This window comes from Aquila chrysaetos, chromosome 6, assembly GCF_900496995.4.
Source record: "Aquila chrysaetos chrysaetos chromosome 6, bAquChr1.4, whole genome shotgun sequence".
NCBI lineage: Eukaryota > Metazoa > Chordata > Aves > Accipitriformes > Accipitridae > Aquila > Aquila chrysaetos.
This window is the reverse complement of record NC_044009.1, coordinates 21,648,443-21,672,025: the sequence shown is the minus strand read 5'-3', so window position 1 is coordinate 21,672,025 and position 23,583 is coordinate 21,648,443. Positions and strand designations below refer to the sequence as shown.

At 42.5% G+C, this 23,583-nt stretch overlaps 1 protein-coding gene across 17 annotated transcripts in view; it reads left to right on the top strand.

Moving 5' to 3' along the window:
- ANKRD44 (ankyrin repeat domain 44) overlaps nucleotides 1-23,583 on the top strand; it is a 143,422-nt gene that overhangs the window by 5,761 nt on the left and 114,078 nt on the right. The gene's annotated exons all lie outside the window — the stretch shown is intronic.

The following is a 23,583-nucleotide window of genomic DNA, read 5'->3' as shown; positions in this document are numbered from 1 at the left end:
TGTGGGGAAGGAAGAAGGAGGAATTTACCCACAGGAGTGTTTCTCTCATTTCTTGTGAAATGAAAATGTGGTTGGACCAAAATAACTCTACCGAGGCAGCCACTGGCTTTCTAGACCTGTGATGTTCCTAGGCATGCCATACTTACTGCGAGATGTGGCTCCGTGCATTTTAAAATAAAATAAAAACTTTGGAAAAAATGCAGTGTACCAGCATTCCTGCCCTTGTTCAGACCTGTAGGAATGAGGGTCGCTGCCATCTGGTATAGATGGCACCTGAGTTCTGACGTATAGAATGATTGAATCATTTAGATTGGAAAAGACCTTGAAGATCATCGAGTTCAGCCGTAAACCTAGCATTGTGGAGTCCACCACTAAACCATGTCCCTACAAGTCTTTTAAATGCCTCTAGGGACGGTCCTGTTCAGAGGAGGTGGGGGGTGGGGCTTTGAGTTGCCAAAGAGAGCAAGATACAGGCTTGAAAAGGAAGCTGCTTGCTTTTTTTGGTCATGGCTTCTGCAGTAAGTGTCACTTTCTGATAGTTTTGTAGCTTGTTTAAAGGTAAACAAGAAATACTTTAATCAGGAGAATTTCTGGAGTGGTGTAGTGTGCTCAAGTCTATCCTAGATACTTCTTTAGCAGAGAAATCTTCCAGAAGTTTGCTGTTTGGTAATACTGTAAGGGTTTTGTGATGGTTGCACCTAGGTGCCTGGGCTGTTTTGAGGGGGTGTGTGCCTGTCATGTTAGGATGTTCGTTTTCTCGAATTGCAGATGGCATCCAGCAAAACTTACCCTCCTGTGTGCGCTTGAGGTGTGGTATTTTATCCCTGCATGACAAGTGCCTCATGACCTCTTCCTGCTTATCTCTTAAATGAAGATGTGGTTGTCATGACTACGTTTAGTAGAGAAATAAATGTTCCTCCCAGCTTGGGCGCTTGTGTAACAGCTTGGTTCGGTTAAGGTGGTGTTTTTATCTGGATCCTTGCTCGAGGGTGGGCAGATGATTTCCGTGACCCGGGAATAAAAGTGCCCAAGCCGGAGCTAGCTGGTCGCTGAACACAGCAGCTGCTGGTGCTGCGGCTCTCCTGGGCACGGTTTCGAGCCGGTGCTGCTCTTATCGACAGCACCGTGGCAGTGCTATTGGGCATGCACTTGTCTCGGGGTCATATCCCCGAAAGCCAGCAAAGAAAACTTTTAAGGGTTGTTTCTAGAGGTCTGGGTGTAGCTGATCGTGCTTGTTCGTTGCTGGAGAGGCAGAGACTGGGATGTGGTGCTGATGGGAAGGGTTTCCCTGTGCTGGCCCGGTGCTCTGCGGTGTGTTCACCCGGAGGAGTTGGGCCAAGCACCTTCTCCTCTTCTTAAAGCTGTACCCCCGATCAGGAGATCTCTGACTCTTTGCTTGAGAAACGAGCAGCTTACTCTTTAGGAGCTATTGTTTCAGGCTGTCTGCAGGCTTGGGCAATATTTGTACAAAATAAGTAATGCTTCAGCATACTATGTTTTTAGGCTTCTTTTTAATCTCTGTTGTATACTTTTTTTTTTTTCTTTCAGTGGTACTAATACAGGTTCTAGTGTCATCAGATGCCTACAGGAGCCAGATATTGTAGGTATAAGCCTATTAGGCAAATGTTTCAAAGTATGTTCTGATAACATTGACCATTTCTTCTGCTTTTTATTCCTGCTTTTCTTCTTGAATGCCCTGCTTCACATATTGCTGCCTGTGTATGTTGCAGAACATACAGGTGAGCTAAACTTGCTGGCAGAATACCTCTGTATTTTAACCATTTAGTTTGAATGCTTATTAGCTGAAAAACATTGCATTCTCAGTTGTTTCCATTTTAAATTAACAGGTTTTTGCCAGAAGTACATATCTGACATTTGTCACTTTTTTTGTTAGGTGGAGAGCTTGGGCTGGAAAGTTCCCACAGCTGCTGTCTGTGGCTTCAGCTTTGTTTTAATTGCTGCACTAGAAACATGTAGCAGCATGCAGTTGGAGCCCTTCAGCCTGCTGATGGGTGGGAATCAAAGCATTACAAAATTACATTTAAAGAGGGAAAATTATTTTGCAGTTTTATCCGAGGGTTTGAGGTCATTATTGAACTTTGCAAGGAGTTGGTCAACAAATTACAGCATTTAGTTGTGGCTAGGTAATTGTGACATTCTGAAAAAGTACGTGCTTTTTGATGACAGACATTTGCATGTGTTTTGCTTTTGGGGGAAGAAAAAGTTTTTCCTAGCTGCAGACGTACAAGGAAAAATGGAGGCCGTTTAATACGTTTCTGCCATGCAGTGCTGAACCTCCTAGCCTAACGTAGGCTTGTCTGCTTGATGTTTGTACTTCGCGTTGTGACCTGGTTTTATGTGCAGACGTGCATTTTTGTGCTGGAATTATTTGTAATGGCTTGCTTTCTTATTTTAGAGAGTACTTGGGGAGAATGCCCTCGCAGAGCCCCCACTTCCTCCTTGCAGCTGCGTGCTACTGCATCTCTATGAGGAAGTAAGCAAAACCATAATGCTTGACTTCTGCACATGGTCTTAACAGATGTACCTGACAGCATCTATTTACTGAGCTAAGGCTTTAGCTTTTTTGCATAAAGGAGTTGGTTTCTTATGAAAACCCCTTGTACTATTGAATTATGCATGTGTAGGATTGCTCCAAGGGCCACATGTTGATATCCTTAATGACACAGAAAGTCTGCAAATAATTGCTAGTGATGAATAATTTGCTGTTTAAGCATTGCCATTTCTATTCTGGACTATTTTGTGATCTCATTATATGACCTGTTTTTTCCCCATCTTGCAGCCTTTGTAATTTTACAGACTTGTTGCTTGATCAGGTGTCTTTTGTCCACGCAAAAAGGTTTAGCAAAATAGTTGTTTGGTACCTACTGAGTTGCATACCTCTAACTGATGTCTTTGTAAACGAAGTATTACCAGCAGCAGAGAGCATATAACTTGAAGAAATTTAATAATAAGAATGTAAAAATCAAGTATTGCTATCTGCAATGTATAAACTGAAGAGAAGACAGCAGTCAACTGCGTCATTAGGTGCACAAGCTTTCACATTCTAAATATGATCAAATCATTTCTGGGAAAGGAAAGTAGTGTGAACATTAATAAGCTTTTATATGCATTTCGTCATCAATAATGAAGGCAGTACCATTCAGATGGAGAACATAACCTGCTTTATCATAGCATCATTTAAACATGATAGGCTACTTGTCTTTCCAAGGTGAAAGGGCTGCAGATTGCCTTCTGAAATCTCATCCTCTGATGAAATTTTGCTTTTGGCTACATTGAATCTAGACCAGCTTTGCAGGAATATGGGGAAGCTGCTTTGTATTTATAATAATGTGCTGGTATCAGCACCTGCCTTGCTCTGTTTCTATGTATAAAGTTCATTTTTTTCGTACATATGAAAGACAAAGGTGGACAACTTGTCTTTTCACTAGTGTTTTCATTCTTGCCTTCCTAGGTGTTTGGGTTTTTTTTGTTGTTTTTTGGTTTTTTTTAGTAAAGGTTATTTCTTTTGTCTTCTGTGCAATAAGGCAGCACAGCAAAGCCGTGCCTGTGCTGTTGGGCCTTGCAGGCAGTAGGACACTGGGTCCACGGGGCACCAGGTTGGGCTGGTGTCTCTGCCTGAGCCAGCCCTCTCGCTGTGTGAGCCAGTGCCAGCAGGGAGCCTGGGATTTCGAAGCTAGAAGCCTGCAGTATTATCTGGTAAAACATTGATTTGCTCAGTGTGGTCTTTAGTTGTTTAACATGCCAAGGGTAAAAAATGAGAGAACAAAGGCCTGAAATACCCCGTATTGTCTTTGTGCTTCCAGCTGCTTTAATGTGCTTGCCAGAGCGACATGCAGCATTTATCTCCAATTTAAAATCAAGAGAGGGACTTATTTAGTCATTGACTCCAGGAACATTTCCAAAGCGCTCTACCAATCAAATAAACGTGGTGTGCCAGATCCTGCAACCATTGCCTCTGTTTGAGAGGAGCGCGCTTAGGTGAGTGATCCTGCTGTATCCCACTTGATTCGCTAGGCGTGAATCAAGCCTAGTATGAGGAAATTTCTTTCTTTTAATGTAAACAAGCTCTGAGCTTTTAGGTATATGCATAATGATCCTTTAGGTATATGCATAGTCCTGCTCCTCTGTTAGGAGACGCGGCCCTGCTTCTGTTGGTGTGTTCTGCAGATGGAGCCCATGGCTCAGATACCTTTGGCTGGAGGCAAATCTGAGATTTTTTTTAAGAAGCTGCCACGGTGGCTTTAGAGGTGGGAGAGGGGGAGGAGGAGGGGGAAGAGCTGCCCTGCGGAGCAGAGGCGAGAGCGCAAGGGTTGCTAGGAGGAGGCAGAGGAGGAGGCAGGCAACGTGTAGCCGGAGGTGCAGTGCTGGTGCCTGATGGCACTGTCAAGAGAAGGTGGTCGTTACCACAGTTTGCAGTGGGAGAACAGGGGTGCAGAGAAACCCTGTGACCAAGGTCAGGCTGAGAAGGGAGCAGGTGACAGAGCAAGAGCTGAATCCTGATTTACCTTTTTCAGTGGCTGATTCACAGTGGTGCCCTTCCTCCCTGCAAGTTGTCTTAACACTGTTTAACATGTGGGCTGATGCCAATCTTATGATGTTGCAAGATGAGAAGTGAACAGTGGCATGCAGTTTCGTAGCACAGTGTTAAATTCAATGAACATATAGTTTATTTAGATATTTGTTCTATAAAGTGTAAAATCAGTATTGGTGCTGCTTTTAAGAGAAAGTGCTCTGTTATGAAATGGTGTCTAGGTCACCTGGGAGGTAAAGGTTTATTCTGGCTAATTGCAGTGGGTGGCTGTCTTTGGTCACTAATCCCATGTCATAGGCTTAGCATTGTATTATGGCAGTGCAAACAGTAAAAGTGAGATCAGTGTGTTGTGTGTCAATGCCACTTGTTTAAACTAACTGCCTGTCTTAATAATCTGGGACTGTGTGACTGTTGGCCACAGAGCACACACACGAAGCCGGGTGGGTTCAGAAAAATGGAGATAGCCTCTCAAATATGAAAACTTACTGTCGGTGGATCAGATGGTGCCCTTTGGGTGTGTTCCCACAGGTCCGTTTCATGTCAGACTGAAACAGCAGTCTTCTCACTAAGTTTTGTTTATTATGTGTAAATATTTATAGACATATAATCTAGTTTCTAATTTGAAGAGGGTGCTCTTTTGGAAGCATTTTCAGGAAGACTGGTGAATTTGTGCATCACCCCTGCTATCCAGAGGAGCGTTATTTCTTCTCTGCAAATGGAAGCAAATGCAGCTGAACAGATTTGTCCTCCAGAGAAGGGTTAAGACTAGCTCACACAGCTGTGTAGCCTGTGTAGCTCAGAGAGTGAACTATCTGGACCTGAGTCTCTGAGGATGTGCCCACTGTTGGTGGGGAGACCGCTCAGCCGAGGAGCGGCAGCATGGCCCGGCTTTGCAGGCACCTTTACCTGGGTTAGCTGGTTACAGCAAGCCTCGTTGTTAGCCTCTTCCTACAGGCATAGGCACAGCTTTCACATTAATCAGGGATTGCATTTAGGATCTCCAGTTCCTGGGTAAAGTTTGCGTATCTTTAATGGGTTTTTATGACTGCTTCATGCCCTCCAAGGCAGGTATGTCATTTACCAGAGAGCTGCCTGGAAAAGGAGACACAAATGACAGCAAACCACAGAGCAGGCACATGATCTCCAGCACTTCTTGTTCCCGCAGGGCTGGCTGAAGACAACTCCAGACGACTGTCTGAAAACCCTTGTGTGACTCCTTAGAGATGCCTCTGTCCAGACACATGGTCTCCAGCCCTTTAAAAGAGGTCTTTAAAGACGTGCACACTTTTAGAGGGTTGCCTGGAGAACTCTTTGGTTGACTTTGTTGTAGGGACAAAAATTAAAAGGAAGTGGATAAGTAGGCATAATTCAGTGCCTTAAGCTTTGCTCCTTTATATTCTGCCTCCAAAAAGCTCTAGCATGCAGCAAGCTTTCACCTAGTGCCTGTTTACTGCTGCCTGTCCAGTACCCAGCAAAAAGGGAAGGCTCTGACCCACAGAAGTTAACAAAATCTCTTCATGTATTATCTGGCCCTGGGAGATTCTGTGTTTAGAGTCTGCTGGATTGAATTGCACTGCTGCTTGCTGGGATATTGGGGCATCAAAAATAAGTGCTGTGGAAATAACTGTGCTTCAGCTATGTGGATGCAATCCCAGAAATAACACTGCATTTGAGAAAGAGTGATTATTTCATTCCTGACACTGCTTCTGTTGGTGTACTTTGTTTGCTTTCACGCAGTAGGCTTGGAGAGAAAACAGTCCAGATTTTTGCCTATTTTTAACAAAGTATTTGGTTAATATATTAATTGAACCTTGAACACACGCAGTAATAATTTTAAGCCATGATAGATGTTTTACCAATAAGGTAATTCTCTCTACAGTGAGATAAACAGTTTGCTCAGCCAGAAGAGAGCTTGGTTACTTGTGCCTTACTGCATACGTTCATGTGCGTTGTATTCCTCGTAGAGTTGTGCTGATCCCTGGTGTTGGTAGCATGACAAGTGGAATCAATGTGAAAGCCATCTCTCTGCCAAGGTCTGCCTTAAACGAGTTTAAAAACCAGTCAGACCTAGTTTATGCTGCTCATGCCCCTTTTTTTTGAAGCAAGTGTGGTTGAAGAAAAGGTTTGCATTACCGACAAGCCCTTAGAGGGTAGTTAAAACCTCCTGGAGAAATACAAATAGAAGGGGCTTTACTTGGTTGGGGGCACAGATGAGGCTGCAGGAGCAAGGGTCTGTTCCCCGGTGGACTCCTGGGACTTGATGCTCTCCCTACCTGCATGGCAGAGCTGGGCTTGGGACGCTGTCTCTGGTTTCTTGCTCTACTGTCAGGCAAGCCTGGGCGCTGACTTGTCTTCAGATGGGGGGCGACCACCGCAGGTCAGTTAAAGCTGGTGTAGCTTTATCAGCAGTGACTGCCCAGCTCCTTGCTGCTGGGAAGGGGGTACATCTGTGCAAAGCATTTGCTCCCCATCTTTAGGAGTAGGGATCCAACCTGTGGGCTTCTTTCTTTCGCGGTGGGGATCCGCTTTGTTATGCTGCCAGCCCTTTCTCTAAACAGAGGCTAACCCTGGATTTAAAGATCCTGGAAGGGACAAAGGAGTTCAAGTGTCTTTTTGATCTTTGTTGCTACCCTGAGGTGAAGTGAGATCATTTGCTGTGAGCTGATCTTAGATGTGCTTAGAAATTTACTGAAACAGCTACTCCAAAATAATTATTCTGAATATATATTTTGGTGTGGGCGCTCATATTCTTGCATAAGAACATCTTTTGCTAGTCTGTCTTAATGCACCATGGAAGTAGAATAACTGCTGACTAATTATTTGAGAATAGCTCTTTTGGTGAATATCTGAGCATAGAAAAGCCCCACTACAAAGAAAAAAAGACACCCCCCATCCCACCCCGATTCAAAAGAGGAGGTTCTTCCCAAGGTATTAAAATACTTCTGTTCATTCATGGCTGTTTAGAAAAGAGCATACCAGTGGTAAGTTTTATGGTGCATGACTTAAAATATTTCATATTAATTAACAAACAAGTACCAATTAATTTTACATTATGATGCTTAAGGAGTAGACTGCAAGGAATGGTATTTAGCTGTGGCTGTTTGGCAATTATGACCCTGTGTATAATAACAGACTCAATAAATTCTTGATGTGAGAGAGCACCATTAATCAACACAGAGTTAATTAACTGTGCTGCTTACACAGGAAGTGCTGTGCAGAACTGTCTGAATCTCTGTAGTGCTAGAGGCTGAAAATGTTTGATTTGTCTGATACCTTGCTCATTCCCACAGAATTTTCCCTCAAAACTGATGCTGAAGAGGGAGCAACATTTCCTCTAGGTGAGTGGGCTCCGCACGCTGGTCCCACAGGTCATTTCCTTCTGTGGCACTGATGCTATGGCGGACTGTAGCTGTGTCACTGTGTCACTTAGGCTTTCTGTCACCTTCACGGAAAAGGTGGAAGCCAGCCATTGGAGGAGTGCTGGAGTACAGGAAATATAAAGAGCTCTTGCAACAATGTTTTTGGTGAGGTTAATCCTATAGGACTGCTCAGGAAATTAGGAATCAATGTGATAATTAAGAGTTATGCTCATCAGCTCTCATTTAGACTTTATACAGGTTTCTTTTTTCCTTGTGTTTTTTTTTTTTTTTTTTTCAAATAGTTTGAAAGGTAGCCCAAAAAGGGGAGAATGAACAAGATTCAGCACACCTTCAGAGACAAAAGCATTCCATCTCTGTACCAGTCACCCCTCCACACTCCAAATAGATCTTGTAATTTTCCTGAATATGTGATGCTGAGAAGTATGGAATTGGCTCGGCCTTTCGGGGTGACACTGTCCATAATTTTGTTGGTTTGTTTTATTGTTGGCTCAGTATGCATATTAATGTGAAGGACAGATTTCTAACCTGGGATTGTACATTTTTAATCGTCTGGTTTACCTGCTTTTTGATGTCTTTTGAACCACTTTCATATCTGCAGTTACTGTAGACTGTGTCATGGAAGAATTCAAAGGTCTGAGCCGTGGGAGTGCTTTAAGCTTTGCAACAACAATGCCCAGTAACAGCCAGTTTGGAGAGTTTGAGCAGCTCCAATATGAGAGAAATGAGAGAAAGCAACTGTGTTGTGTTTTCTTACTGCTGGTATGTACAGCATCCCAAGTTAGAAGACTTCATATGCCCTGTTTTTATTCTTGAGGTTAATTTAGCTTAAAGGTATAGTACAAACGCTCTTTTTTTAAAAATAAGTTCAGTTAAATGTAATCCTTCCTCTTCTTCCCTCTTTCTGCCACCTGGGCTATTAGTCTTAATTACAGAGTCCCATTTAGTAAATCACTAATACAAGAGTAGCTCTGTACACTGCCACGAGATACGGTGACCAAATAGGGCCAGAAATAGATGAGCAAAAAATGATAATCTGAATCTTACTCTTCCTTCTGCCTCGCTGTGGCTGAAAATGTACTGCCTATTAGTGCCTACTTTTATTGGTATAACATTTTTAGGGCTAGGAAACTTCAAAGATTTTAACTGCTCTTTACATTTTTATGTAACAATCTCTTGCTTTGAGTAGCGAAGGAGGTGTTTTACTTGCCTCCTCCATCTACTGAGACAAATGGTTTCCCCATATTCACTCTCATTTATGAAGTGTAATGGAATGCTTTAACAGTTTATAATGATGAACTAATTATGGGGGCCTGGGAGTGGGGAAGGGAGGGAGGGAGGAAGAGGTTTTCACTTCAGATCTCAAGGCAAAGGAAAGTGATGATTCAGCTAATCTCTTTTCTGCAAGTGAGATTTTTCTGCCGCAGCCACACAGCTTCTGTATTTGATACAAAGGAAGGCAATAATTCTCAAATGATGGAAAAACAACTGTTCTTGTTTTTTTTTCTCCCCAATCTGGGAAACAGAAGTCAACTGACACCTCTTCTTATTAACCCCAAAGTATAGCTAGTGGTTATGGCCTGGCATTCCTACTTTTCCGCTCTCCCATCCAGCTACCTCTTTAACTGGCTGGCGTGACTTACCGACTCTGGAGGCTCATCCTGTACTCCAGCTGCCGTCCAGACAGCGTATTCAGAAATGCTGCTTCAATTAGGTACGTAACACTTTCTCAAATTCAGACTTGTGCCTAGTTTTTCACAAGCCACAGGGGATTAAATCCAATGAATGGGCAATACTGTATTAAGCTAATATTAATGACAACCATTCTGTTTTAGTACTATGGCCAAGGGTCCCACATACATATGTTTAAACATATGCACTACATAGTGCATGTATGGACCCTTAACATGTATTTTTTGGATTTCTGAGTTGCCTCAACCAAGGTTTTTTTAAAGCCTTGTTTATTATTCCTTGTTTTGAGGAGCCCTTTCTCTCTTGCTTATATGCCAGCACAATTTGTCCTTCCTCACACCTCTCGTGTTTTCAGAGCCTGACAGAAGATGGTCTGTGCTTTCCCCTGTCCCCAGCTTGTGTCACAGAGGACTTTTAAATGTTGGAATTTACTCCTCCATTTTGCCCCCTTTTATGTTTTCAGCACAGTCTCTCTTTTCCTTTCTTGACACTGCCACAGTATCTGTGGTGCTGTGGAGTAGGATGAAAGGTAGCAGTTAAAGCTCCCTTTGCAGCAGTCCTTCCCTTGGGTGTGCTGGTAGAAATCCCTTGGATCTCCGCTTAAGTTTCATCATCCCCTTCATTCTTAGCTTCAGAAGAACTAGGATAATTTTCTCCTAACAACACCAAAAGACTGGAGCCGGTGGCAGTACAAGCAAGAGTCATTAGTTCTCAAATACTTTTGGGTATCATATGTCATTTGTGGCTCATCATTTTGTACATTTTTGAAGAGACTTTCCTCCATTCATTTTGGCCTTACAAACAGCCCATATTTTTTCTCTTTCAACAAAATAGAAATGATTTTATAAATATGTTAGATGTAAGTTGAAGGCAGTGATAAACGATATTAAAGATCTGTTATATGATGTGGAAGGTATCCAAATAATGGATGCCATCAGAAAAGACTGAAAAATTAGAATGTAAAATAGCCATAGTAATGTGAAATTTTACACAGATTGTTTTTGAGTCTGTGAAGGATGGGAAAATACAAGACTGGAGACAGGCAAATGTTATGCCTTTTTTAAAAGGGGGGAAGTGAGGAGCCAGGGAATTAGTGAATGTAATGCCAACATTGTGAAGTATACAAAGCAAATTGTTGGACAGCAGATTTACAGGCATCTAGAGGATGTTAAGGTAATTAAAAAAAGAAAACCCCAAAAAAGCATGGAAACAAACGTTCACCCTAATGAAGGGCCCATATCTTTACTTTTTTCTTGCAAAGATTCAGAGAGATGGGAAGACTGGTATTATTTCAGATTTTGAAACTACAATACCATTTGTTATAGCTGGTTCACGTTTTAAAAGCTGTAAGTTACAGTGGGCTGCATCCTGATCCCCCAAATTTCACCAGCATTTGAACTTCCCTGAGTTTAGTGGCATCCAGCCTTTTTGATAGTATAAGAGAAGGAGGAGGATCGTGATGTTGAAAAGTTATAAAATGTCTTGTTCCCAGAAGTCGCTGGGATGGCAGTGGTCAGGATTTCTGAGAAGCGAAGTCTTTGCTGTTGATTTTTCTAATCTGTTCAGGGAAATGGGACTTCATGCACTCTTTTTGAAACTTGCATTCACAACACCAGCAGAAACAACCCCATAAAGGCCCTGGACTTTTGCTAACCGCTCTAGCCACAAGGGGAACAATAAGGAACAGTAAGTGCTAGGCTTGTTCCTTATACAAATGTGATGAGATAGGCTGAGACCTGGGCAACTTTCAGCTGTTTCTAAATTGGGAAGCTGATAAAAGAACCCACTAGCTCTTTGCTTTCTGTGACTGTTTTCTTTGCAGACTCTCAGAAGGGTGCTCTTCACTTTCTGCCAGCGATGCAGCTTTCTGATCAAGCTTTTGCCATAGCTGCAGCAAACTTGGTCAGTGATAAAGGAAGAAAGACGCTTTTGGCATGAATAGAAATTACAGGATTTTGTTGCCAAGGCAAGCAATTCCAGTTTCAGCATGCAAAGGGGGAAAAAAAATGCCATTGTCTAGTTTAATGAAAGCTGTAAAACTGAGGGAAAATAAATGTACTCTAAAATATCCTTTTAAATATGTAAGGAATTTAACAGTGTCTGAATCTACCCAGCATTATAAGGTAGCAATGGCTTGTAGATACTGGCTCTTCTATTCAGAAGCATTTTTAATCCTTAAATGGTGCACTATAGTTGCTTTCTTGCCTGCCAGTACAAATATTTCCAGCATGTTACAAGACAGATGAATGAATGGAAGGGAGAAAGATAAAGTGATGTTTTCTGATCAAGAAGTTTTCTTTTTAATAGGTCAAGAAGAGCTGTCTGTTCAGGGCATTTTGCTTGTGCTGGAATAGCTTAGGGATGACTGAACAGAAATTTTAATGTTAGGATGGTGACATGGGTCTGTTAGTATCAGAACTCTTGCTTGAAAAAGGCTTTTTTGCTTAATGGCTTGCCAGATGCAGAAGTTAACATCTTATAATATTTGTTAAATGTTCAGAATTGTGAGTACTTTATTCTTCTGGCTGCAACTGGACAAACCGGAATTTCTGCTGCTTGTATGGATTTTAAAGGTTTGATATATTTGGCTTCTTTTTACCTTTATAATAAATTCCAGTTGAAAGGAATAGTGATTTAAGAGCAGATATCTAAACACAGCAGATCTGAGAGTACATTTAACTGTTTCTCACGATTGCAGAACATACACTGTAATTGCTTGAGAGGCCTTCAAGGTGAAATGAATTAAATCAAATCTTGAAAACAAACGGACAAGTTAGATGAGGAGAGTAACAGTACAGAACGTGATTTCTGCATGCCTTAAATACCTGGGACAGGTTGGTTTGTGATTTGCGAAGCCTTTGTGATAAGAGAGGAGCTCTCTGTGGCTGATGCCAGTTCTTTCTTTGAAGTCCATGCTCTCAAACCACATTGTAAACATAACTTTTACCATAGCAGGTTGGCTGGGTCTCACAGCTGTATTTAATGCATTCTTGAAAGAATTTGAGCTTGTTGATCTCTTTCCCATTCCAGTCAGGTCCTAATGAAACCACTGTAGGTGCTTGTTCCAAACAGAGGGAGCCCTCGGGGGGACCAGAGTGGAGAACAGGAATGATGCACTGCTGTGTTTCCATTGGGAAGGAGCAATACGGGCATCATGCTTATAGTGTTTCCTTTTGCAAATGTTAAGAAATGTCTTTTAACTGACTATGCTGGCCAACATGGAGGCTTTAGCATTCCTCTTCCTCCTTCCCATGAATGTAGGAGGAACGTCCCATCTGATTTTGTACAGGTGTAGGTCTGCACGTAACCAACCATGTTTCCCTAATGTTCAGAGAGGCGCTAGGCCCACTGCAAGCTTACATTGCAACAGATGACCCCTGCGTTTGTAGTTGTGGTACTGGATAGCTTAGGTGAACCCAGTGTTCAAAAAAGAATGATGCTGGTTTTTCCTTTTTTACTGTACTCCTCCTTGTGAAAGTCAGTATACGCCACTTGGAGCTATTGTCTTTCTGTTGCCAAACTTGCATCTTTTATAAAAACTTAACGCCTTCTTTCCCACCTCATCTTGGCTCCAAATGGTTATTAAATTCAGTGTGTTGATCCCCTGTGACATTTCTCTCCTTGTTATCAGAATAGCTGAGACCTTTTGGCTGTCTCTGCTTTTCCCTTCCTGAACTTCGTCTTGCTTCCTTTTAAGCCACCCAAAGTCTGTCTCTGAAATTGTCTTATAATTATTTTCATCTGTTCTTTCTCTTTGAATTTTTCTTCTGCTTTATTCTTGTCTTCTGAAATTATTTTATGCTATGTGTTCTGCCAGCTGTGATTTTGCTTGACTTATGCTCTTAGCAACATTGCTGCCTTGCAGGGTTTCTGTAGAGAGAGGAAGCCTCTGCAGATGGCCTGTGGGCAAGCTGCTGTGACCACGGAGGTTGGCTCAACATGTGTCCTTAAAACTAGCACCCAGATGGGAGGCCTGGTGAGGTAAACCCAGGTATTTCTTGTTAACTGAAGAATGCTTTGCGTGACTGCGCATGCATGTGCCAGTAATGATTTTACACCAAAGTACCTTGTGAACATTGAACCTTCCAGATAGTTTTCCCTGTTTCCGATTTGAAACCATTTCAGTCAAAAATTCCTCTTTGAAAGTCATTCTCTATCATAGGGCCATAAAATACTGTGCCTCATATTTTGTATTCTGTCTGGTTTTGAACTATCTGGTGCTAAAATACGTGTGTGAAGCACTCTGTCATGGTATTAGAAGGCACCTACTTTTGTAGCTGCAGTTGGGTTTCCAAAAATGTTGACTTTTTTATTTAAGAGAATTTGTTCTGGTGTGTGGCTCCATGTAGCTTCATGCTTAAAACAGCAATAAAACCATATCCTGTCTCAAAAAGGTAAGAAGTGTTATTGAATGCTCAGGAATATGTTCAATATACAGATATAAATTAAAAATTCAATCCCCGAATACTGCAATAAAAAAATTAGGACTAAAATAGCAATAGGCCTGTGGGTACAGTGCATAAAAGACCTGGATACTCTGAAAATGGCTGCCCCAAACCAGCCAGGGCCCCTGCTTCCTGGTCCCTAGGAGCCAGGGCAGTGGCAATCAGTTCCCTCTGCTGACCCAAGCACTGGCAACCAAAAAAAGCTCCCAAAACTGAGTGATGCTCCAACACAGCCAAGGAAGTGAAGTTTGTTATACCAAAATAAGAAAAGTGTGCTGTAACCTAGCCTTACAAAAAATCTTCCTTAAAAAAAAACAAAAAACAAAACCCCAACCAAAAAAAAACCCCGCCTAAAAAACAGTCTCTAGCCACTTCTTTTTGAAGGACTGAGGATGTGGTGGCACATCATAGTGTTACACCCAGTAACCCACTGATTTCTCTCCTCTGTACTTATGCTGCTTTCGCAAGATGCCTTACAGCCGTGTAATTTCACCTTTATTGGTCCTATCTGATTTATTTCTGATGCATATCTTCCCTCTCCTTTAAATCACAATTATTTTCCCTCTGAAGACTGTGTGAAAAGGGTGACAGTATTTTAGTTTGCACAGTATCTCTTGCAACCTTTGAGCGCTTATACATAAAACATAAGCTTGATCAGGAACCTAACAGCCAGCAAGAAAACACGCCAAGATGCAACTCGCAGAGCAGCATAGGTCCCTTGCTGCCAGCCCCTCTCCCCAGGCTGTGCCCACCTGAGCAGTGGCGTTGCATCCTGCACTGCTTATGAGCACCTTGGTCTAAATTACTCCACTGAATAATTTGTGCCTTAACATGTGCTGTTCTGGCACTGGCCTGGGATTTCCGAGACCAGCTGGACTGGCACGCTGTCAGAGGATGCAGAGGTGCCTTTATTTGGAGGAACAAATTATAGGGAATATTGATCTTCTGAAAGGCATTCATTCCTGCTTGCCTTTCATTCCTGCTTCACCTTTCAAGGTGAAGATGGTATGGCAGGACAAAGGAGTCATTTGGAGGGTTGTCTGTGGCTTGTGGGGCCATCTGTTTTGCAGGCCTGGTATAAATTCCCTACATATGCATTGTTACTCTACAGTATGTTTATACAGTATGTGCAGGTTCAGGCTAGCAGAAGAAATGCATTTATTTTCTGCTGGCAGAGACGCTAGCCCCATAGCACTAACATAAAATGTAGTTGTTTGCTTGTGGGATAAATAGAAATCTCTCTTCTCTGATTGTTAACCAATTTCTCCGTATGTCACTTACTTTTTACAATTAACCTCTCATAAAATACCCTAACGAAACCTTTCTGGCATTTCCCCACCCCAGCACGGCTTTCTGCGTTTACGTTAGTGGTCTGTAACAATAAAAGTAAATATTATTGCCATTCAGGAGCTACCTTTTAGATGTGCAGACATAAAAGCTTGGCTCCACCAAAATTAATGGGCATGTTGCCATTACCTTGAGCGGGACTAGTGTTTCCCCCTTGGATGTTGGCTCCTGGCACTGGGAGTGCTCGAGAGGCAGTCTTGTTTGCTTTTCTTCCATGTCTGTTGGTATGAGCTCCTCGGGCTGGAGTTGCAGTGCTTGTGGAGCACCTACTGGAGCTTTCATACTAAAGTATTAATCCAGAGGAGTAGTTGGGGCTCAGGTAACAGGAATTCCCAGACTGTATTTAGAATTTTGGAAGATCATCCCTAATTTCTAGCTTTTGTCCTTAATTTAGGCGTTAATGTTGGAATTATTGAAATTGACTATTGAAACTAACTATTCAGCCCTTGAGCCTGCATAGTGACAGCACAGACAGATCTTGATCTTACTTTTAAATTACCCCTCATAATTTGCTTATGTTAACAAAGCATGCCGGAGGAAGCACCCTGATGCTGGCAGCTGGCCACGCGAGGCACCTTGGAGGGGTCGGTGAAGGTTTGACAAGGGGTGGGCTTTCAGATTTCACTCCCTGGGTAAAAAGACCAGGGTGCCTTTCGGGATAGGCATCAGTAAATCTTTTGCTTGGTGGGTAATACTGAAAACAGATACGGAAATGAGTCGGGTAGAAAATAGTACTGTAGTGGCACATAAAACGTTGGTCTGCTTCTCAGCTGGCTCCTCGTGGTGTGCGCTTCTGAAGTGCTTCGGTCACGGTGGTCATGCTTGGCCTCCACCCGTAAGTGGGCACATGGTGCCAGACGTGAGGTGGCCGAGTACCCCGAGCCCCTGTCCTGGCTGTGGTGCTGGCTCAGTCCAGTGACCAGCCTCAATTGTGGCCCCGCCGTGGTGGCCGCCATGTTGTGGGACCCTCAGGAGATCCCCCCCTCCTCTCGGAGGTGTCTGGCACCTGCTGCGCGGCTCTCGGCCAGAGGCAAGTTTTGGCACAACGCTCGCAGGTACTGCCTTTACGCATTCCCCTGTCCTTACGTACTGATCGGGTGTCTCTCTTTGCCAAGCCACAGGCATTTTGCTGCCTGCGCACTAGGTATTTCCACTGTGGTGCCATGGCTATAATCAAGGTGTCCTCCATCTCTGCGCCAAACGTCTCCTGCTGGGCCATTACACCAGCTTTTTCCCTTGCCAGAAGGAGAAAATAAAGTCTGAATGTGATCTGTCACTTGTGGTTGAGTCTGTCTTTCTTGTGGCTGCTGAAGCAGCCTGCAAACAGAGTGGTTTTCAGGATGTTGCTGGAAGGAATGGAATGGAAAATCATGGGGGTGTATTGGATGGCACGGGCTCAGGAATTCTGTCTGACATCTCTTGCTTTAAAGTGATGAGCTTTGCTGCATTCATCATCCTCCTCGGGACTTGGTACATTGAGCGATGGGCACTTGGGAGGACACGATGAAAGGGTGTTATTTTGGTAAATGTTGTGTGTGTGAAATATATTGCTTTTCAGCCTAATCTTTTGTGGGGATGGTGGTGCTGTTAGTTTCTGAATAATTACTTTGGATTTTCTTGATACATTGTTACTCGCTTTCTGTTCTAACCTCTTCAATGGTGTTTTCAACTGTTACACAATTGTCTTTTTGCACCCGACCATGTACATAATCATTTATATCCCTTTAAAATCCCTGTGAATAACTTTATTCTGGTACCAGTATATTTGACAGTCATCACAAATAAGTGCCAGTCATTCCTGAAGTTAAAGAAGGCAGGACTGGAACTGACATATACTGTCCTTTCCCTTCTGTACACCTGGTTAAAAGCTAGGAAATGTTCCTTTTTGTATAGGATAATAAGCTTTAGTTTAATTCACTGTTAATGACTAAGTTGAGGTATCTCTTTTCCTCCCAACGAGGCTTGTACCTTCAAGAATCTGCTTCAGTTATTTGAGGATGAAATTATTTATGTCTTAACATTATAAGAAAGGGGAGAACATGATGTAGCTGCCAAGTAGTTATTTGTTAACCATATTATTTTAGACACTAACGAGTGTTTTACTGAATTTTTAATTAGTAAAAATACAATTTCTACATGCCTTATTGTTCATGATATTAACTGCAAGTTTAAATGAATCTCTGCTGTCCTCAATTACATGTAAACTATATATCAGTTTGCTGCAGTTAATGGCAACAATGTTCTGTAATCACAGTATTCTGCATTGTCACAGACAATTTTATATGCATAGTTTTTTCCGCCATCATTTCTAGTGTCCAAGGATCAGTGGTCCCTGAAATCAGATCTATGTGACTATTCCTGGTGTATTAGCATTACCTAATTTTCTGTGACAGACTTTGGTAATGCAATATGCTGGAGGCTTTTGGTTGCCTTTGTTCAGCTGGAAATGACCTTAGTTATATGTTAACTTGACATGCTGCGTGACATTCTGGCCTAGTTGCCTAGATATACAAATAAACTTGCTTGATGAAGTGACAGCTGCCTGTTTTTCTAGATGGACAGGTACTGACTAATAGAGTCAGTAGATACAAGGGAAGACTCGGTGGATAAACCTTCACAGCCCAGCATGACAGAGATGGGATTAATGGAGATTTTGGAACATTCCAAAGCTTTTGGTGTTTGGATCAGTGGTGGTGTAGGCCCATCCTCTACAGCTCATCACTTGCTTCGAGCTGCAATTCTGATGAAAACTCTTGGAGCCTTTAGAAAAATGCAACTATTTTGGTTTTTTTTCCTTTAAGCTGGAGGACCCACCTCTTGTGCATACTTAATAAATATGTAATTGCCTTTGAAAATAAAAGCAGGTTGCTTTTTAAAAGAAAATCAATAATTAGATCTTTAAAATACAGTTAATTGCATGTTTACCTCTTATGATATCCAGGAGATATCCATGTGTGTGTATGTGTGGGGGGCATTTGCCTTGTGATGCTGATACCCTGTATTAAAGAAAGACAAGCCCAGGTTTTAGCAGGAACAGTGAAAATTCATGTCCACTTACTTCCACATTATATAAATGAAAAGGTATGTGTTTAGACTGTGTCAGCAAGGTAGTTTTAAAAGAACTGGAGGCCTTCTCTCGCTAGTAGTGGGTTTGTGTATGTACTGGCCAGTAATAATTTTACTTTTAGTAGTACTCTGTGCAAAATTGAAATATAGCACATGAACACGAGTACCTGATGTAATAGCTAATGTTATCTTTAAGAATGACGAGTATTGCGAGCAGCATGTGCACTTCCATGAAATATTATTAAGCTGTGAGTAAACTTTTTCCAAACAGGTCCAGTTTGTGAGGTACAAAAGTGTAATAATGTTGTGTTGCGCTTCTGCTGGGAATGGAAAGCTTTTGAAGCTGTTTTCAAAATGCAGTGTTTAATATGACACTAAACTGGATGTCAAAATACAGCTGGAGTAATGCCAGGACTAATACAACAAAAGACAACAGAAACAGAGGCTGGAATTTTTCTACAGAGAACAATAGTGTGAGCAAGTTGTCACATATCAAAGTATGTATAGCAGCTTAAGCTTGCCTTCTTTTGAAGGTTGTATTGTATTTCTGAGTTGGAAGACAATATTACATCATCTTAAATCAACTGTTATCTGATCTGTCTCACTAGTTCGTGTTGTTTCTGTGCCTGTTGGTATAACCTGTTTCTTCCCTAAACCATCGCAATGGAAAGGTTTTGCTGCTTTCTTTACATCCTGGCAAAACTCAATGGAAAGTCTTACACTGACTTGGAGGAATGTGTTCATCACTAAACTGCTGATCAGGAGCGGGTCAGGGCCCTGCTTCCCTACCCACTGCCACCAATTCTCCCTGCTCCCTCTTGTGAAGAAACATCGCATTATTTCTAGTCAGTGGGATGTTCCTGCCAGCAGTCCAAGAAGCTTGGGTGGAACAGACCTTGGTGGTCACACGCTGAAATAACGACACATGATGAAAAGAGCTACAAAAGCTTATTCTCAAATATGCCATTCGTTCAAAGTAAACTCGCAGAGTTGAGAAGGCAGAAACGGGTTGTGTTCATGGCGCAGGGCTGACTTCTGTGCTTTCTCACAAGATAGCTTAGGTGGCTAGGTTTTGGAAATTTTCCGTACAAAGGCAAACAAACCACGTGGGCAGCAGTCAGGGCCCCAAAGATAAGGCAGTGTAGCAGTGTTTGTGTTAAAATGCTGGTCACTGTTCCAGCAAGCTCACACTAAGAGGCACTTTCTGTATCTTGTACTTTCAAATCCATGTTAGTCAGATGTAGACCTAGTGCTGCCATGGTTTCTTTTGCTGTGCCTCATTAATAATGAAAGAACTGAATAATAGATTGTGGGCTAATGTCTGGCAGTAGAAGCAGTGGCCTGGATTTGACATGTAGTTGGTAAAAGCGAGTGAGACTCTCTGCTTCCCCACCCGCCTTGTTATTCCAGTTGAATTGAAAACCACTTTTACTGTCTCCTCCTGTCTCCTCTTCCATCAGTCAGGTTGGGAGTCTCAAACTAAGCTGCACGAACTGAGACTTTTTATGTGGAAAATACTTACCAATTCAGAGAAATTTGTGAATGCCCCAGGTTCAAGAGTTGAGCTTTTTTTTGTGTCCTCCTCTTTTCCCTGTTCTTAAGGGTTGTGAGATCCTGCCTTTGATCTGAGTGATCCCTGACAGTGTGATTCATCTTGCTAGATAGAAGCTGACCTCCGTCTTCTGGATGGAGGGTGGAAGTCAGTCTAGGTTTCAGGCAGTGTTACAGAATTGCGGTAGTATACCATAGCTTTCAAATACTCCAGTTGTTTTGTGCTGAGATAAATTCTTGAAACTACTTCTTTAGCCCATAACAAATTTCAGATGTGTTCAGTCTGTGTGTTTTCTTTCCTGAAACTTCTCAGCTTTCTCTTTTTCTCTTGTTCCATAGCATGTTCAGAGGATACTTACGATATGGGTTTTGGAAAATGCGTGATGACTTTTCTCTACACGGAGACAGTTCAGCCATAGGTGTCCTGCTCACTGAGTCTGTATTTTCTGTATGCACCTGCAGATTGAATTATTCAAGGTTTGCAAAGTGTTGAAGTCTGTAAGCTCAGGTAAAATGAATTGTATGCTATAAACATCCTACTTCCCTCCTTCCATGCCTTAGTGATGACCTCATTCCCCTATGTAGTGAAATTTAGGATTCTTATAAACAGGAAATATTATCAAAACAAATTGGCTGCACCCACCCTTAGAGCTTCAATGATATTTCAAGATCTTGCTTGAACAAAATAGACTATATTTGTGCAAAAGCGTAGAGCTCTGATTATATCACTATATTAAAAAAAGGGATTGTAATAACATGGGAGAAAATCACAAGTTTCACAAGAAAAACTGGAAGAGATCCAGTTCTAAACTTGGCAGAGTTAGTTATATAATTGAAGGTCTGGGAGGTCAATCTGTTCCATGCTCCGGTCTAACTTAATTTATGTAATTAAAGCTGCTTCTGCCTCCTTTCCCCCAAATAAATTTGGCAAAATGCTGTTCTCTCTTTAGCATGGGGAATAATGAAAGTTATTGACTGTGACTATGAATTACCTGGTGAACTCTGCAGAAGTGAGGAAGATACCATCTTTTTAAGTCTCTTATCTGGATTTATTAGGACTCATTAAATAACAGTGATACTGCCCAATGATTGTTTATACTGAAGTGTGCTTGTGGGTTTGTTTCCAGGAGGAACAGAGGTAAAAAAACCAACACAAAAAAATCCCCAACCAACTTCTGGTAGCTGTTTAAAAAAGAAATTTAGGCTAAGTTGTAGCTGCAAATTAATTTTAATTTTCTATGGCATTCTGCATGTCTGCAGATTGCTCTTACCTGGGGACAGTGGCTCCAGCTGGCTCCTTCAAAGGCTGGCCCTTCAGTGCCTGGGTGGTCTGGATGCCTGCATGGCCACCTGGCTTCACGGGGGTCTCGGGGTTGGCGACTGCGGTCCTTGCACCTTACTGTTCCTTTTTTATTTTCTGCCTGCGCAGTAGGTTGCGAGGAAAACCTGTTGTTGTTCCTGTCACCTATTTTATACAATACTTCACCTATGCACTTCTGTACGTACCTATCTGTCTGGTCCTTTTTGGGCCAAACAAAAGCACAACTAGTAGCAGCAGGTAGTTTTCAGTTTGGGAGCTGGGTGCTGCCCTGAGCAGAGTCCGGCATGAGCAGCTAGATGTTATGACGCAGAAAGGAGATATTGAGTCATGATGGGGAAAGGTGGAGGCTGCTGACCAAAAGCATAGCGAGGGTCTGCTGCAGGCATCAAGGATGTTTATTTGGTTTTACGTTGCTTGTTTGGTGTTTGCCGCTGTTAGGCTTCCTGGCTGTTGTGGCTGGAAGCTCTGCGAGTTTCTGTTTTGAAGGATGAGCAAGAAGCCTGTAGGTAAACCAGAAGCCTCAAAGAGATGATCTTGTTTTGTTCCACTTCCTAATAATTTTTTTTCCTTTGCTTGTCCTCGTGCTAAAGAGACTTTTCAGGTTACTTGAGGGGAAAGGTAGAGGAGCGGGACTGATCTGGTGTAGCTAGCGGATGCACACAGGGTAGTTGGTGCTGAATGAAGCACTGGCATGCCCTGTCCCACAGCACAAGCAGGCTCTCCCTGCCCGTGCTGCTCGCCTCAGTCGTAATTACAGCGGGAGATGTCTCGGCGGAGGAAGTTGTTTGTAACCCCGCTGCTGCATGTCAGTGCTGTTTGGTTGTTACTCATCCAGGCTGTTGCTGGAGATCCAGTACAGCAGGCAGCTCAGGAAGTCCCGGGGTAAAGTGCCCTGCAACTCAGGCATCCAGCCAAACCAGGTGGTTTACATTTCTGTCACTTCTTTTCAGTGAGCTGTGCAGAGATGGTTATTAAAGTTATCACAGACAAAACAACACTGTTCCCCTTTTTCTCCTGTATTCATCGCAATGAATGTATTCATTCATGTTAGTCATCCCAACCTCTTCAATCTCTATACATGCATAAGCAAGACTTGACTTGTCATTGAAGTTCAGCAGGTGCATAGATGTTAAAAGTGCTGTGTCTTCTGTAATTTTCCTGATCTAGTGATTTGGCCTTTACCAATAGCCTTAGGCTTAAATGGCGCAGGGTATAAAAATGGGTTAGTTATGCTGCTATGCTTGTTTTAATAATAATAATAATTGTAAGAAGTGCCTTTGGGTTTCTGGGGATGTACACTAGCAGAAGTAGCATTTCAGTGGCCTTGCATGGTGCCTGGCTTTTGCAGTGGCTCAGCTGCTGTTCTCAGAAATAAAAACCTTTGTGGGAGGTTTGTGGAAATGCAGTGAGTTTTGCTAGCGTTTGGACTTCCCCACATCAGCCTCAGGAGAGTCTGGCGCTGGGTGTCTGCAGAAGGAATACTGGGCAGGGAGCTTTCACATCTTTAAAAAGACATATAAAACCTGAGTCTGCTTTTAGGGGAGGGTAGCCCTAAGGCCCGCTTTGTACCTCTTGCCCTGTAGCCAGCGAGGGCAGGGAGCGTCTGGTGCAGAACTGGCTGCTCATGACCAAGGAGGGATCCTGAGTGCCTAAAGCGCCCGCAGACTTGCTCCTCCTTGCCAGTTAAACAACAGCACTGGTACACTCTGAAGCAGCCCAAGCTAGTTTTTCTGGTGTGGTCACGGTATGTTGCACCACTGATGTAGTAAAACTCTAATATATAATTTCCTTTTGAATACTATATACTGTACTATACTGCCCTTGCTCTGTTAGGACACAATAGCAATGCAGAATGATGGGATCCCTAAATCCACTACTAGATGTTATGGTAGAGCAAAATCTTACTGTTATTTTGGGTACTTGTTGTAAAACAGTACTATGTTTACACAGAAAAAGGGTGTATATGATTTTATTTTACAATAAGGTATTTATTAGGAATAGTTGACTGCAGCTGTCTTTTCCAATGCAGTTTAAGTATCAGAAAGATATGATACTCAGCTGAAATATATCTCACCTATTGACTGATCAAAGTCACATTGACTGGGGAGCTCTTGTTTTAATAGAGCCTCTAACAATGGCCTATGTATGGTAAACATAGCAGTTTGCTTGTTACCTGGTTCTGTTGCCTTCATCTACCACTTAGGCTATGACAGTGCTTATACCTTGCGTTAT